The following is an 18,770-nucleotide window of genomic DNA, read 5'->3' on the forward strand; positions in this document are numbered from 1 at the left end:
TTTACAAAGACTTAGAGAACAAAATGATGGCAAAGTCTGTCAGAACCTTACCAAGATCCACATTGGCAGTAAAACAGAGACAACATTCCCAAACCAGTTAGTGACGACTGGCATGAGACAGATGCAGAGTGTATGAATTCATCATTCAAATATTCACCAGACTGGTGGAGCCTGTGCTGTGAAAAATAAATACATTCCTCATTAGACCTTCTAAGAGCAGTTTTTTGTTTGTTTAGGTTGGACCATCTCATCCAATGCATCACTCAATCTGCTGTAGTGGTCCCTGAAAAAAAAAAACAAAAAACTTTTGTTAATACGTGATTCCCCCTAACTCCCATTATAAACATGCTTTCAACCTTCATATTTTAAGTATCATTTTGTGTTCCAGAGTAAGTGTGTTTCTTAAGAGAAACACACCAAGCTTTGCACTGTAAGACCAAATAAGGCAAGCAAACCTCATTATAAGGAGGAAAATTCAAGCCTTTTTTAAACTATTATTCTAAGCATAGTATTGCTTAACAGATATGTAATGCTTTACAGTGTATAATGTACCTTTGCAGTAATCTTTGGATCTAATCAGGTAGGTATTTTTATTCACAGTTTCTAAGTGGCAAAACAGAGACTTTGGAGCAGTGAGAGGCTGTCCCTTAAGTCTCTCAGTTAGTAGAGGATGGAGCTGGAAAAATAGAATTTTGGATTCCTTAATCAAGTTCTATTGCTACTATCTTCTGGTACCCATGCAACTACAGTGAAATCCCCTCAATGGCACATTTACACTTCTCTGAAAGAACTTTCGATTTAATGAGAGAAGAATTTTCTATTTGTCTGTGCATGCTCTTGTGTTTGTGTCCAGAATGTCCATTTACTAACCATTTTGCTTTCTCAGTCATTTTAGTTTCCCAGGTCCATTGGGTCATCTGGGTATGACAGCCCAAGCTATATATCACCAAAGCATTGTTATATTTCTCCAGTGAGTGAAGTCCTTAGGCCTTCCTTATAAGACTGTCCTGTCTTGTTTTATTGATTACCTGGAAAATATCCTCAAAATGTACTAAGTTGTGGAGTGTATGTTTAAATCTCCTTAGCATTTGTTAAGGCATTTAGAAGAGTTTACAGCGTTTATATATATTATTACTTAGTAATTTTAATGCACATGTATTAGATGTAGAGAAATATTTTTATATTTTTATATTTTGAACAGAAGTAACACTAGATATAGATTATAGAAAATCAAAAATACAATATCTTCAATACCCTAATCATTTTAACATGATACAGAATACTACAAACATTCTTTTCTAAAAATATCTAATTAAAATACCAGTTTTGAATAGATTTCTAAGATGTTGATTATAATTTCACATAAACTTGATGTGGTGAGGGTTTAAAAACTCAATCATTTCTCTTTAATATTTTTGCTCTATATGACATGTGTTCTATTATTTATTATATACATGTATATATATATATTTATAAAACCAAATTGCTGTCTAATTACTTTTCCAAAATATATTAAAATGTATGTCTAACTTCAAATTTTTAAAATATTTTTTCATTATTTGTTTAAAGTAATCATGGAAACTATAATGTTACAGGCACTGTATTTTGTGAGATACAGGTCTAGTAGAAAGAGTTCTGAACTAAGAGGTGGAGTCCTGGATTATGGTATGAACATTATCATTTTTGACCTTTGATCATTGAGCAAATCAATATAATATACTTCCCTGGGCCAAAACTGAAACCAGAAAAATTGGTATTTGTGCTGCCTGTCACTACCAGAACCAATAAATTGAATATTGTATTACTAAAGTACTTAATTCCATCTTTATGGGTTCTTTATTCAGATGTTGGTGATTTGAAAAGATGGAGGGCTCTGTGCCCTAAAAAAACATCTTAATATCTCACCTTGAGTCAACCTTTTTATAAAGAGAAGAAAAGGATAGGTAAGGGGTTTAGAATTCAGGGGACAAGGTCAGATAAAAGGTGCAGCCCTGTGATTTTTCTAGCATCCCAGTCACTCTTTTACCAGCTTCCAAAGTTTTGTTCCTGGAGCACAATGGCTCAGATACTATCTGATCACTTGCAGTCCTCCTGCAGCACAAAGGTGGAATTGCTTATAGGCCTCCTGGAGTCAGGGTAGGTCAGGCCGTACATTCCAGTTCCTGGAACAACAGCTTTCTATATGAATTAATCACTAAGCCACTAACTATATATCTAAAGCTAAAACTGTTTAACTCTTGAGTTCCCCCATCAAAACCTTATAAATCTGAGCGGATTAAAGAGTTAATAATGTAAAGATCTTTGCACATGCAATGTACTTAAGTGTTAGCTTCCATTCCTTAAAGGGAATTCAACTAATAAAGACCATGTTTACTCAAGTCAGGACAGTATGATTTGAGCCCAAATACTTCTCTGTGTAATTCTTATCCACTTGATATGCAACAAAATTCTGATGAAAGACATAGAAGCCATTTCAGAGAGGCCAGACTTTTCGTGAAACCAAGTGAGGAGGCAGCTCCCCATTATAAGTGCTTTGTTTGGAAGTTCACACTATTATTTACCGCATGCATTCTCTTAGGAACCTAATTATTGTTTTCAAGGCTACAAGAACAAAAGGCTCATGTCAAAGGGAAATGGGGCTATTAAAGGTACTCAGAGATCTCATGGAATATAAGGACACCTAATAGCATTCAGTGAGGCCTCATGGCAACTAGAATTGGAAAACCAACCTGTCTTCCAGAGGCATCCTGGTCTCTTCTCTGTCTCTGTCTTGTTTCTGTTCCCTTGGGGCTCTTTCACATCATAGTTGTTACTTTTTTTTTTTTTTTCTTTTCTCACTCATCTTTCTCATGACTCAAAAATGACAGTAAGAAAAGTCTGGTACAGATTATGTATTTCCATGAAACCAGACATCTCTGGCTAACCAATGGACAGCCTCCTCTGGGAATATACTTCAGGAACAATGATCTGGGAAGGGAGGGGAAATGTACTTCATTTATTCAGTCATCAATACATAAATTCTTCCCACTACCCAGCCCTTCCTCCCAAGGTATTAATAACACTGTGCTAGGTATTGTGCGGCACACTGAAGATTATAGAAACACATGATTTTAAGATTGCTTTCTTTTTTATGATGCATCATATATCTCAAAAAATATACTGTCAGTACAATATACTTCACTCTTTTAACACTGTTACTTCTGTGGTTTTGGCTCTCAAGTTAAACCTACAATCCTTTCGTGGGCCAGGCCACATTCATACTTTAAATAAAAATAAAATAAAATAAAATAAATATTTTTTTCCCAGTGAAATTGGATTCGTGAATCTGATTCCTCTATCTGGAGAAGCATAGATCCACTGAGCTCTTCTAGAACTGGGAACCAAGGAAATAGTATTAATACTTAACCATGATGGCCCACTAGTTTTGACAAGTGTTGTGATAAAATATTTTATTTCTTAAGTAGAGAATCAATAGTTATTTCCCCCAAATGTTGATATCCCATCATGCAGAGGTAGGCTAATAATGCTCTAACCACTAATTAAAGGAATGAATATTCATATTTTGAGTATAATTTTATATGCTGAGGGAATTCAACACAAAATAAGTAATTTTCTTATGCAAAAATGTGCTGGACTCTTGACATAAGACATGCATATTAAACTCTAGCATGCCTAAGAATCAAATTAACAATTCTTATCCAGTAGGTCTGAGAGAGCACTAAGGAAACTGCCTTTTCATAAGCACCCCAGATTTTGTTGGTGCAAGTGATCAGGGAACCACACTTTGAGAAACATTTTTGAGAAAACTGCTATGTGTGGTTGAGAACAATAAGTGAGCTCCTCTGGGGGTCATCTGGCTTCTGCCTTCTGCAAAAAGATCATAACCTCATGTACTTTATATTTGGGACACTCATGCACTAGATATTCTAGCTTAAGTCCCATTTACCTACTTTGAAGTCATTATATAACAACTGATTGTTTGAAAACAGGGTTTCTCAGTGCTTAGGGAGAGAGCCTGGACCCTATCTAGTTAAGCATAAGCAGGCCAGTCTGGTGCAGTGGGATTCTGGTGTTGGTTGTGGGTTAGACCACAATCCTTTAACATGCATCGCTTTCAGAGGATACTATGAAGTAACAAGCTTTGTTCCACTTTGAAACAGGTGTTTTGTCAAGGGAAATGTGTCTTTTGAAATTAGGTACATTTTCTTGGGTGTTGGAATACATCATTGTAGCAAATGATTATAGAAATGCTATGATAGTCTTGGGGGATATTTTAAAAAGTCACACCATGTGATTTTCCAATCATAAAAACTTACAAGTAATACCAGTTCAAATTGAATATTGTATGACTAAAGTACTTAAAATATTCTAGAGCCCATGGGGATTTTTTTCCTGCCTCTAAAGGGGAAATAAATGTAGGAAAATTGACGGCATATGATAGTATAACAGACTTTAGGTTATTTATCATAAAGATCTCCTGGGTTTTAAATGAAATTTCAAAAAAAAAAAAAAAAAAAGAGATTGTTCCAAGCTGAAAAAGAATTTAGAAAACAACAAAGGCAAATTTATTTTCCAAAGTTTAACCTGTGTTTTTACCTCACTAATACTTCCTGCATGCTGGTTCGAATGCCCCTTTATTCTTTACCCTTAGGTTGGATGCTGGCCTTAGGTCCTTTAAAAGCTTTTTTTGTGTGTTAAATCAGTTCTTAGCTGTGGCCGAACTTGTCTTTGTGTTTTTCATTTTTTATATTTTTAATCTCTGGACCATGAAGAAAGTTAGATTATGGAAACTTGTTGTTGTTGTTTTTCTTATTTTCCCCTTGAGATTTATGTTATCAGCCACTACACATTTTCCAATCAAATTTTCAGAAGCCTCAAGTGATTTTTAACTCTGGTTTAACTCCTGGTTGCTTTATATACTATTAAAGGAGAGCACAATTTATTTTCTAAACTAATTAGGTTTCTACACCAGGCATGCTTTTTGTCCCTGTTATAGCGCCTGTTTTTCTCCAGCCCCCAGACAGAAATATTTCTACTCACCCATATAGTCTCAGCCCAGGGCTCCTTCCTCCAAAAACCTTTCCTGAGAATCCCCTACTTACCTTGGTGTCCTATTTTCCAACCTCTAGTTCTACAGTTACCCAATGGTAATATGACTGTTGACCCATCTCCTTGTGAGATGCTCATGGCAGGCAAGGAACTTATTTTGAAAACCAGAGTGCCTAGAGCATTGTCTACTTCAAATAAAATGCCAAATAAATACATGAAGAAATGTATATATTTTAGACTCAAAATCATATGCTCCTATTTACATATACATTTAACTTTTTATTTTGGACAAAAATGTGAAGAAGAAAAACTTCTCTTCAAAACTAAGAAGTTTTGAATTTACCAGAGAAATGGGTTGTCCAAGCTTCTATTTAAATACAGTTGTCTCTCTCTAGCTGCTGTAGCTGAGTGGATTGAGCATCGGCCTGCGAACCAAGTGTCGCTGGTTTGATTCCCAGTCAGGGCACATTACTAGGTTGCACATCAGGTCATCAGCTGGGGGTACATGAGAGGCAACCACACAGTGATGTTTCTCTCTCTCTCTTTCTCCTTTACCCTCTCTCTAAAAATAAATAAGTAAATAAATAAATACAGTTGTCTCTGGAATCCTGAAACATGGCTTCTCAACCTTGACATTATTGACAATTTTGACTGATAATTCTGTGTTGTTAGGAGTCTGTCCTACTCATCATAAGATGTTTAGCAGCGTCTGTGGCCTCTACCAATGATATGCTAGTAGCACCCCATCCCCAGCTGTGACAATCAAACATGTCTCTGAACATTGCCAAATGTACTCTGGAGGGCAAACTTGTTTCTGGTTGAGATATACAACCCTAGAAAGATAACTGCCAGCTTCAGGTCAGTCAGTATCTGAAAGAGATTTCCAAAATCATTAGAAATCTAAATCCTATTCACTCTGCAAAACATTCATTTTTAAGTATTTTTTTTAAAGATTTTATTTATTTTTTGAGAGAGGGGAAGGGAGGGAGAGAAACACTGATGTGTGGTTGCCTCTTGCATGCCACACCTGGGGACATGGCTTGCAACCCAGGCATGTGCCCTGCCTGGGAATCTAAACACTGACGCTTTGGTTCTCAGGCCAGTGTTCAATCCACTGAGCCACACCAGCCAGGGCTCATTTTTAAGTTTTAATTGCCCTTTTAAACTTCTAATTATCTAGCAATATAAACTTACAATTTCTCTTTAATATTTAGCCTAAATCTTATTTATTTATTTATCTTTTTGTGGGATTTATGCATTTTAGAGGCATATATATATATATATATATATATATATATATATATATATTTTAGAGAGAGGGAAAGGGAGGGAAAAAAAGAAGAAGAGAAACATTAATGTGTGGTTGCCTCATGCACCCCCAACCGGAGACCTAACCCGCAACCCAGGCATATGCCCTGACTGGGAACCGGCAACCTACTGGTTTGCAGGCCGCCGCCCAATCCACTGAGCCACACCAGCCAGGGATAAATCTTATTTTTAATGAGTCTTCCAACATGTATAGATGTTGTTGCAGTTGTCTATTGCTTCTTATCAAAACACCTGAAAAAGTTATAGCATAAAACAAAACCATTTTGTTAAGTGCATGATTTTGTGAATCAGAGATTTGAATGGAGCATAGTAATGGCAGCTGCAGGTGCCTAGGACAGCTCAGCTGGGCCGTATGCACAGTTAAGATCTTGTTCTGCCTGTGGTTGAGTTTCTCTGTTGCTGTTTTTCTGTGTTGCATCTGCTGGGACTAAAATGTTCAAGATGGTTCTTTAGCTTATATGTCATCCCATTTTGGGGGTGGTATCTAAGCTCATTTATAAAGTTTATTTTTAGTTTTTCTGGGATATTTTTCAGGAAATAAGATTTGTTATTTTGGGGGAGGGGGATAGTAAACAAATAGAAATTTTCCCTCTAGAAAGGTTCAGTAATGATTTTTGGCTTGTCATAAACACATATGGGTCTTGGGAGTGGTTTAGTGGGGAGAGGTTATGGAAGGAGACAGGGCTTGGTGTAAATCCCAGCCACATTACTGTGGGGTTTAGTGTGAGTTCCTTCATTCTCTGACCCTCATTTCCTTCTCTGGAAAGTGAGTAAAATATGCTTACTCTGACAGTTATTCTTAGGTATTGATTGTTGGGACAGTCCTCTGTGGGTTTCATAATTTTGCACGTCTTGGAGGTGCTGACTACCTTTCTTCCAGACCATGTTCTTAAGGTTGATTTATAGTGAGCAGACTTGAAGGAAACTCTCTCTGAGACAGAAGGCAGATTTGTTTCCAAATCACAATAACAAGACAATGTCTACTTCTCAGGCAAAGTGCAGATAGGCTCACTTTCCTTTACAGTATTCCCTCACTTATTGTGGGTATTACGTTCCAGATCGCCCCCCCACCCCGCGAAGTAGGAACCTTACATTTATTCTACACTCTTAAACCTACATAACTTTAACAACATACATATACAGTACCGCAAAATCCCGTGATATAGCGAAAAATCCTCGATAAATAATTAAATATAATATTTTTAAAAATCCCACGATACAGTGAGGCTACGATAAGTGAACCGCAATATAGAGGGGGACTCCTGTATAAAAGATTCAGGTTTCCTAAGCTCAAAGTGTCCTGCAAAGCCATCAACTAGTAAGCATGAGTGAGGTGGCCCCCTTCCTGTCACCCTGTGGACATTCAGGTTTCAGAAACTTGTGCAAATACTGATACTCTGAACACTGCTATTGCTGTGATTAGTAAATCCTTTGTTTCTGACCGGCAGTCTGTGCTGTGAAGCTGGGCGCTGGAGGCAGGGAGGGCATCAGTAGCCTTGATATTTCTCCTACTCACTCTGCTCCCTTCTACTTTGTCTACCGCACTTCCTAACCCACCAGGCCTAGAATGGGTTTGTTTTCTTAATTCCTCTTCCTATGTCAATAGCATCTCCCTTAAGCAAAACAACATGGCTAGGATCTCAATTTGGGTCTCAAAGGAGAAGATAAAGGAGTTTAGAAAATCCTTTTGGTCTCTTTTCCTCCATAAAAATTTGCTGAAATTTGGTATCAAAAATTGAATATTAATACTATTTTTTCCTTTCTGCATTCCTGTTTTAAAAATTCTAAATCTCCCCTAGGCAAATTTGTTGGTGGAATAGAATTAAGATTAGAATAAGAAAAGGCAAAACAGAAAATCTCAGGTATTTTTTTTTAAGTACCTATTATTACTACCTCTCAAGAAATAATATGGAGTGATTCCTATCTCCCACTAGTATGTAGAATCAATCAGTACATTGTGGTTAAGTTTGGTAGAACCTCTTTGCCTAGAATGTTTCTTTGAGGCAGCTGGCTGTTTCAAATCATGATATATTTCTGCCCCTTTAGAGAGCTCAGTGTTCTCCATGCCAGATGAAGAAACTGAACAGGTAGAAACCTATTGAACAAAACCTAGACATTCCTGTATGTATTTCTACATACATGGCTCCAGCCACTTCAGAAAGCTGAAATATACATCTCATTCATTCTCAATGCCATTGTCAGTTTCCACAAGCACAATTCAGATTGTTGAAAAGCAGCTGAAAGAGAGAGGACACTGTTTAGCAATGTGATAAAGTATGTTTTATTTCTATTTTGAGAAGTGTGTCACCTTAGATTTTCACTAGGATGATGCTGTATTAATTCTCCTCATTTATGGGTAGTATTATAATTAAATCTCATATCACTTTATTTATGGATTCCAAACTACATTCTATTCCTGGACTTAAGGCATAAATTCATTTTTTACAAGGTGGAGACAGGGGAGGTCAGTCACTATGTCCACCAACAACTTCAAATCACCTTCTCTTTTCTCCTCTCAGGTGCATACTGAAAGTCATCTGAGTACTTATTGTTCTCAATTTATCTCACTTCAACATATTGATCATTTACTAGGTAATTAGCATGTGTCTGAGCATTGAGTGGAATATTAAATAAGTACCAGGAGCTTGTAACCTTGTTGGGTCAACTTGACACTTGAATGGAAATAATATAAGGCAAAATTTAAATTTTGCCATAATATATAGTAAACAAAAAAGAAATAGAAGCATATATACATACAAAGGTTTTCATACAAATATTTATAGCAGTTTTATTCACAATGTCCCGAAACCTCAAACAACTTGTATTAGTTTCCTACTGTTGTATAATATATTACCCCAAAATTTAGTGACTTAAACCAACAAACATTTATCATCTCACAGTTACTGTGGATCTAGAATTTGGGAGCAGTTTATCTGGGTTATTCTGGCTCTGGGTCACCCATGAGGCTGCAGTCCTCTGAAGTCTGGACTGAAATTGGAAGATTTACTTCCCAAATGACTCCCTTGCATGGCTGTTGACAGGAGACTGCACGTTTTCATTACACAGATTTCTCCATAGGACTGCTTGCATTTCCTTATATCATGGGAAGTGACTTCCCCCAGTGTGGGTGATCTTGAAGGAAGCAAGGAGGATGTCCAAAATCTTATGTGACCAGTCTGAAAAGTTGCATGCTATCACTTCTGCTTTATTCATTAAAGAAGACTTGCTAAATTTAGCCTACATCACAAAGGAAAGGGAAATCACACCACTTCCTAAAGGAAATAGCATCAAAACCTTGAGGACAGATTTTAAAATCACCATACAACCTATCTGTCTATCAACAGCAGACTCCATAAAGAAACCGTTTGCACGTACAATGAAATACCACTCAGTAATAAAAGGAATGACGTTTTGACACACACAATGACATGGATGACTCTCATAATAGTCATGCTAAGTGAATGCAGTCAGACAATAAAAACCACACACTATAGGATTTCATTTATATAAAATTCTAAAAACTGCACACAATGTTATATATAGAAAAAGTAGATCAGCGGTTGCCTGGGGACTGGGTTTGGGGGCATGGAGTGATAAAGGGAAGAGGGAGGGATTTCAAAGAAACACAAAGAAACTTTTGGAGGTAATGAATATACTCATTACCTCATGATAATTTTAGAATTATGTAAATATGTCAAACTCATCAAATTGTAGGTTTTAAATATGTGCAATTGATTGAATGTCAATTATACCTTAAGGCTGAAAAAATTTACAATAAAGTTAAGAATTTATTAATTTTATATGCCAATTATATTTTATAGAACCTTATTTTTTTTGCTCTGTTTTTTTAGTCACCAAATATATTTAATAAGTCTGGGGCTTATCCATTACAGGACAATTTTCAGCATGGAAGAAATGTATTAACCTCTTTTAACATAAGGTAATGCTTTTGGGATTCTGAATTTTTATTTGGTTAGTCAACATTCTTCAGGTTATTTTTATTGTAAAAATATGTCTCAAAGAGTTTTAATATTCAATATATACAAGTATGGCTACAAAAAATTGTAAGAAAATAATATGAACAATTATATGTCAACAAACCAGACAACCTGGATGAAATGGATAAGTTCCTAGAACATGAAATCTTACAAAATAAATCAGGAAGAATCAGAGAATCTAAATAGACAGATTATATCAAATAAAATTAAAGCAATAATCAAAAAACTCCCAACAAAAAAAGCCGTGGACCTGATCGCTTGACAGATGAGTTTTATCAAACATTCTGAGAAGAACTAACACTTCTCCTTCCCAAACTATTTCATAAAATTCAAGAGTAGGAAAGGCTCCTAAACTCATTTATAAGGCCAGTATTATCTTAATTACACTACAAAGAAAGATAAAGACACTACAAAGAAAAAAAATTATAAATCAATATCCCTGATGAACATAGATGCTAAAATCCTCAACAAAATATTAGCAAACCGAATACAACAATGTATCAAAAAGATCATAAACCATGATAAAGAGAGATTTATTCCAGGAATTCCAGAATTGGTACAACATTTGCAAATCAATAAATGTGATTTACCACATAAACAAAATGAAGGATAAAAACCACATGATCATATCGATAGATGCAGAGAAAGCATTTGATAAAATCCAGCCCCATTTATGATTAAAACTTTCAGCAAAGTAGCAATAGAAGGAACATACTTAAACATAATAAAGGTGATATGTGATCCCCTTCCAGCATCATACTCAAGGGGCAAAAATTACAAGCATTCCCCTTAAGATCAGAAACAAGACAGGGATATCCATTTTCACCTCTCTTATTTAACATAGTACTGGAAGTCCTAGCCACAGCAATAAGACAATATAAAGAAATAAAAGGCATCCCAATTGTAAAGGAAGAAGTAAACTGTCATTATTTGCAGGTGACATAATACTGTACATAGAGGACCCCAAAGATTCCACCAAGAAACTACTAGAACTAATAAATGAATTCAGCAAAGTAGCACAGGATACAAAATTAATATCCAGAAACCAGTTGCACTTTTATATGCCAATAATGAACTAAAAGAAAGGGAAATTGAGAAAACAACCCCATTCACAATTGCTACAAAAAGAATAAAATACCTAGGAATAAACCTAACTAAGGATGTAAAAAACCTGTATTTGGAAAATGATAAGACACTGAAGAAAAAAATTAAAGAAAATATCATTAAGTGGAAGCATGTATTGTGTTCATGGATAGGAAGAACTAACATCATTAAAATGTCCATACTACCCAAAGCAATCTGTAGATTCAACAAATTTCTATGAAGATTCCAATGATGTATATTACAGAACTAGAACAAATATTTCCAAAATTATATGGCACCACAAAAAGCCCTGCATAGCAACAGTGATCCTGAGAAAGAAGAACAAAGTTGGAGGAATCAACTACTTAATATCAAAATATACTATAAGGCCATAATAATCAAAACGGTATGGTACTGGCATAAAAACAAACACAGAGATCAATAGAACAGAATAGAAAGCCCAGAAATAAACCCACATATTTATAGTCAATATTCTACAGAGGAAGAAAGCACACACAATGGGATAAAGGTAGTTTATTCAGTAAATGGTGTTCAGAAAATTGGACAGATACATGCAGAAAATGAAACTAGACCACCTTACACCACACACAAAAATAAATTAGAAATGCATCAAAGACTTAAATGTTAGACCTGAAATCATAAAAGTCATAAAAGAAAACATAGGCAGCAAAATCTCAGATATTTCTCACAGCAATATTTTATTGGATATATCTCCCACAGCAAGGGAAACAAAAGGAAAAAATAAACAAATGGGACTACCTCAAACTATAAAGTTTTTGCACAGCAAAGGAAGTCATCAACAAAATAAAACGACAATACACAGAATGGGAGAACATATTTGCCAATACATCTGATAAGGGGCTAATGTCCAAAATTTATAAAAAACTTACAAAGCTCAACACCAAAAAAACAAACAACCTAATTAAAAAATGGGCAAATGACCTGAATAGACATTTCCTCAAAGAAGACATACGGATGCCCAAAAGACATATGAAAAGATGCTCAATGTCACTAATGATCAGAGAGGTGCAAATTAAAACCACAATAAGATATCATCTCACACCTGTCAGAATGGCTATCATCAAGAAATCAGCAAACAACAAGTGTCAGCAAGGATGTGGAGAAATGGGAACCCTTTTGCACTGTAGGTGGGAATACAGATTGGTGCAGCCACTGTGGAAAACAGTATGAAGATCCCTCAAAAATTAAAAATATGTCTACCTTTTGACCCAGCTATCCCACTTCTGGGAATATATCTGAAGGAAACCAAAACACTAATTCGAAATAACTTAAGCACTTTTTTGTTCATTGCAGCATTATTTACAGTCACCAAAATATGGAAGTAGACCTAGAGTCCAACAGTAGATGAGTGGATAAAACAACTATGGGATATTTACACCATGGAATACTACTCAGCCATAAAAAAAAGAACATTTAATCCTTTGTGACAGTATGGATGGATCTGGAGAACATTCTGCTAAGTGAAATAAGCCAGTCAGAGAAAGACGAATATCATATGATTTCACTCCTCTGTGGAATCTAATGAACAAACTAAGCTAACAAGGAAAATGGGGACAGACTCATAGATGGAGAGCAGATGACAGCTGTGGAGGGAGGTTAGATGGTGGAGGGACTGAGCAAAAAGGAAAAAGACTCACGGACGTGGACAACAGTGTGGGGATTGCAGGGGGGAGAGGGGCTTAAGGGGATAAGTGGAAATGGAAACAATACAATAAAGATTAAATTAAAAAATTCATCATCTCTTGTCTAAGGTAATTTTCAAGTTGGTATTTGTCTTTATTCCCTTCTCAGACTAGTTTGTTCTCCATAAAGCTGCCAAAATCTTCTAAAACATACGTGATTATGTTATTCTCTGATTTAGATAATTTCTGATGGGTACCAGTGGAATGAAGTCCAAATTTCCTTCTTGATTTGACCACTGCCTATGGACTCAACCTTAATTTCACCAATCCACTTCCCTCATTTATTCTGGAATACTATGCTACTCAAAGTTCCTCATCATCTATGCGCTCACATGTGCTTACGCACTTTGTTTCTGCTTGGCAATGACCTTTAATCTCTCCTTCACCCAGTAAATTCCTGTGCACTATTCACAAGGAACCACTTTCTGAAAAACATGTATTCATAAGCAGAATTTTTCAGTTTATCAGTCTCTCAAACTGCCACAACATTTGTGTATTCTTGTAATTTAGCAATTATCAAGGTATAGTATAACTCGGTGTTGAGGAAGTAAAAGCAGCCCTTGCCCCCAGCTAGGCCATGGTGTTATCCTGATGAAAATAACATTTTCACAGGATGTCAAAATCATATGAGGTTACTGTATGGCAAATCCACTTAATAAATTAAAACATAACAAGAACGCTTCATAATTATCTGAGCACAAGCAAAAACATGGACCTTGTACTAATCACAAAAAATTCCCCGTCCCCAGGCAGCATGAGAGGCTTCTGCTTCTTTATCAATTGCAGGTTAAACCCCATTCTCTCTCTCTCTTCTCCTACATAAAAATTATGAAGATATCCAATCATAGAATTGCCCCACTTTCTGAGAACACCTAATCCAAAGCAAATCTCTGCTTCCTTGAACTTTCCCCCAAATTATCTAACACCCTCTGAGGTTCCCCTTTTCTCCCCATGGTGTGAGGTCTCCTTTGCTGCGGTAAATAATAAACCCATCTTTGTTTGAATGCAGGTATTATTTCTGGTGGTGGTTTGCTGTTGAGCACCAAAGCATTTACATATTTGATCTTTCTACTAGACTCTGAAGACTTTGAGATCTGGGGTACTTATTCATTCATTCATTCTGGCACTCCCTATACAAATCATAGGGCCTGACTAGACACTAAGATATTTTGTAGGACAAACGAATGAATGTGTGTTTTAGGATTGAAGGCACACACCTCAACAAATAGAAGAAGCTGCTTTCAAAAAACATGTTTTTTCCCCCCTCATCAGAGTGTTCTGCTAGTCTGCTACTGACTGAGTCTGCTTTTATATGTGAAGGTGTTCCTGTGGTTTTGATGTTATTGCCTTTGGCCAGTTTCCCACCATTAGCAGAGCTTATGTCTTTATTTTTGAAGTGGCAATGCCTTGTATTGTTCCTGCAGTTTTTCATGATCCTTACCATTCCCAGCATGCATAGCTACATTGCCCACCAGGTGTGAGGATGCTGTTATGCCAACTATACATTACCGGAAATAAGTCACAGTAGGAAAGCAGATTAGGACAGTTTAAAGTGTGGGGAAAGAGAAGCTTTGAAAAACTAGAAAGAAAATTGATTTCTAACTACAGTTAGATCTCACACTTGTTTTGACTTCATGGATGATTCAAGGTATGGTATAGTTGTCCTCCCTCTCCAGGATTTATTTCTATCTGTAGACTTTCAGAGCCCCCTCCACTTGAACATGATGGATCTTCCTGGTTTGTGCTTCAGTAGCATATTATTCAAAGTGGAATAAAAATGCTAGTTCTATTCAAGGCACTTATCCTATTTTAGCAGAGTGGTTAAAAACTTTTTTTTTTTTTTCCCATTAGAAACACATGGATTGGAATCCAGGCTCACCAACTTCCTGAGTATGTGACTTTCATGTCACTTAATCTTTCTCAATCTTAATTATTTCATCTGTTAAATAAAGATATCAATAATAAATACCTGACTGAGTTCTGGTAAGGATGAAACGAGATAGTGTGTAAAAATCTTCCCTGGTACATAATGTGCTTAAAAATTATTGCTGTTATTAATGTAATTAGCTCATTATTTTTCATTAGCAGAAATTGCATTTCTAAATCCAGGGTAGAAGTGAGATACTATATACTATGCAATATTATATAACATGCCATTTTATACATTATTATGATTTATAATATAATTTCCCCCATCATATTTTAGTTTATATACTAAAATATGTTTAAGTTACAGGATTTAGTCAAATTTGTCATTTCAGGAATAAAAAATTTTGCAAAACTGGATTGTATATATTATATCTTGCCTGAAACAAACATCTAAATCTAGAAAAATGAATTCTTCATACCTGTCACAGTGGGAGTTTTAGTGATTGGACTAGATGACTTCCAAGATTCCCTGTTGTCAGAAGAAGAACAGTGAATTTGATAAACAGCAGGACAGAATAAACCAACTGGGGAAAGAAGCAGAATCTAGATTGACCCATGGGAGGGATAAGCATTATTGCCATATCTATCTGCAGATGACAAAAGGAAGTTCAGTCAAACTGGAACTGTTAACAAGAATGACGGTATGTAATTGGTTGGTCTAAGCAAACTGTCAATAGCGGAGAATTCAAGAAAAAGTTGGAACAGAGCATAGCAACTGTGTGAAAACTGTAAATAAGATATATTAGCATTAGCAGTAACTAATATTAATGAATTCTTTTTATATGTTAAAGGTTGTTCTGAGTTGCACTTGTTAGTCTCATTTAATCCTCGTAACACTCCAATATAGTGGACACTAAATTATGTCTATTTACAAGTGAGGAAATGGAACTAAAACGGAAAATAGTGAAATTTGATTTCAAGCAAAAGTATTTGTCAGGTCTCTTTAAGTTGAAGTTTCTTCAGGTCAGGTATATTTAATTTCTGATATTGTATTATTCATATTTAAAAAATAAGTTTGGATCATTTTTATATCTTTCATGTTTCTCCTTAACATGCTGTTTTTCTCCACATTGTGAACATATGGAATACAGTTGTGGTCATTCTTTTTTTCCCTTTTTATTGAATTTATTGGGATGTCACTGGTTAACACAATTATACAGGTTCCACAGCACATCATCTGTACCCTGTACTGTGTGTTCACACCCCAAGTCAACTCTCCTTCCATCACCATTTATCCCCCCTATACCCAACTCCAACTCTCCTCACTACTCCCTCACTCTGGCAATCACCACACTGTTGTCTGTGTCCATGAGTTTTTTTGTCTATATTTTCTGAATCCCTCTATCACCCCAAACAGCTCCCTCCCTCCAGCCCTTGACAATTGTCAGCCCGCTCTCTATGAGTTTGTCTCTATTTTGCTTGTTAAAGTGAAATCATATGGTGCTTGTCTTTCTCTGAGTGGCTTGTTTCACTTAGCATAATGCTCTCCAGGTGTATCCTTGCTGTTGCAAAGAGACATTTCTTCTTTTTTATAGCTGCATAGTATTCCATCGTGTAAATATACCACACCTTTTTTTATCTGCTCACCTACTCATGGGCACTAGGGCTGCTTCCAAATCTTGGCTATTGTAAATAATGTTGCAATGAACATAGGGATGCATATATTTTTTCAAATTAGTGTTTTGGGTTTCTTTGGATATATTCCCAGAAGAGGAATCACTGGGTTGTTAAGGCAGTTCCATTTTTAATTTTTTGAGGTATCTCCATACTGCTTTCCACAGTGGCTGCATTGATCGGCATACACAACAGTGTATGAGGGTTCCCTTTTCTCCACAGTTTCACCAACACTTGTTTCTTGATTTATTGACCAGTGTGAGGTGATATCTCATTGCAGTTTTAATTTTCAGTTCTTTCATGATTAGTGATGTTAATCATCTTTTCATATGTTTATTGGCCATCTATGTGTCTTATTTGGAGAAGTAGCTACTGCCCATTTTTAAATTGAATTTTTTCCCCTTTTTTTCTTAGTGTTGAGTTTTGTAAGTTCTTTATAAATTTTGGATATTAACCCTTATCAGATGTATCATTGGTAAATATGTCCTCCTATTAAGTGGGTTGTCTTTTTATTTTGTTGATGGCTTCCTTTGCTGAGCAAAAACTTTTTAGTTTAATGTAGTCCCATTTGTTTATTTTTGTTGTTGTTTCCCTTGCTTGAGGATTTAGTTTTATCAAAAAAAATTATTGCTACAAGAAATATCAGATATTTTACTGCCTAAGTGTTCTTCTAAAATTTTTATGGTTTTGAGTCTAACATTTAAGCCTTTAATCTATTTTGAGTTTCTTCTCATGTGTGGTGTAATAGAGTGGTCTAGTTTTATCTTTCTACAGATATCCATCCAATTTTCCCAACACCATTTATTGAATAAACTGTCTTTAGCCCATTGTATGTGCTTGCTTCCTCTGTGGAATATTAATTGACTATCAATGTGTGGGTTTATTTCTGAGCTCTCTATTCTGTTCTATTGATCTGTGTGTCTGTTTTTACGTCAGTACCATGCTGTTTTGTTTATTATGGCCCTGTGGTATAGTTTGATATCAGGTAGTATGATTTCTCCAGCTTTGTTTTTCTTTTTCAAAATTAATTTTGTCAGATATAAGTATTGCTACCCCAACTATTTTTTCCTTTCCATTTGCAGGCAATGTCTTTTTCTAACCCTTTTATTCCATGTGTATCTTTTGCTCTGAGGTAGGTTTCTTGTAGAATATAGATTTTCAGTTTGCATGTTGACTGTCATGGCCAGATTATTTTCCCCCAGGACAGTCCTTTGGAATCTGACTAGTCAGGGTGAAAAATATGAACAAATACTACGGAGAATAAATTTTTGAAAGATCATGGAAATATTGCATTAAAATATGTCTCTTTTTTCAGCAGTCCATGTACTTAAAGTTTTTCAGCAGATACCAAGTAGAAATGTATGTTTTTGGGGTTGTCAACTTAAAACTATATTTTTGATGCCAAGAGAAGTTTATACACACAAATTATATAATTTTAAACTACATTTTACATGTCTAAAATGAGGATCTTTAAATCATTTAACTGGGATAACACAAAATTGATCATTTATTTGCAAATATGACTGGGAAACTCAATAGCAGACAGTAGTCTATTAAATGTTGCCATTATAGAAAAGTTAGGCAAATATTTTGGCTCTAGTAAAGGCTATACAATGTTAAATAAAATAAGGTCTCATTTGTTTACTACAGAGATTAGGTAAGCAGGTAACCAAATTAACCAGTTGATTTACTTGCCCTAATCAAATTAAAAAAGTCAATTAAATTGAAGGGGAAAAAAAAGTCAATCATAGATAGAACAAAAAAGTAAAATCAGTGTTGGATTAAAGAAAAGTTGTTTTGAGAACAACTGGGTTGGCACAGTAAGAAAGAACTGAAGAGTTCAAAGTAAAAACATAAAAAATTTTGATCTCAAAATCTTTTTGGTCATTTCCTTTTGGTCTAGTCACTCTGCTCAGAGGGCAACTGGGTATTTCTGCAGAGGGTTTAGGGATTGGGAGGTCCAGGGTAGTTGAAAGGAATTGGCAATTTCCCCAGGGACATAATGTAGCAGGCACAGACTTGCTCTCCCTAGGAGTGCAGCATC

This window comes from Furipterus horrens, unplaced genomic scaffold (genome assembly GCF_987537825.1).
Source record: "Furipterus horrens unplaced genomic scaffold, mFurHor1.1.pri manual_scaffold_1, whole genome shotgun sequence".
Lineage (NCBI taxonomy): Eukaryota > Metazoa > Chordata > Mammalia > Chiroptera > Furipteridae > Furipterus > Furipterus horrens.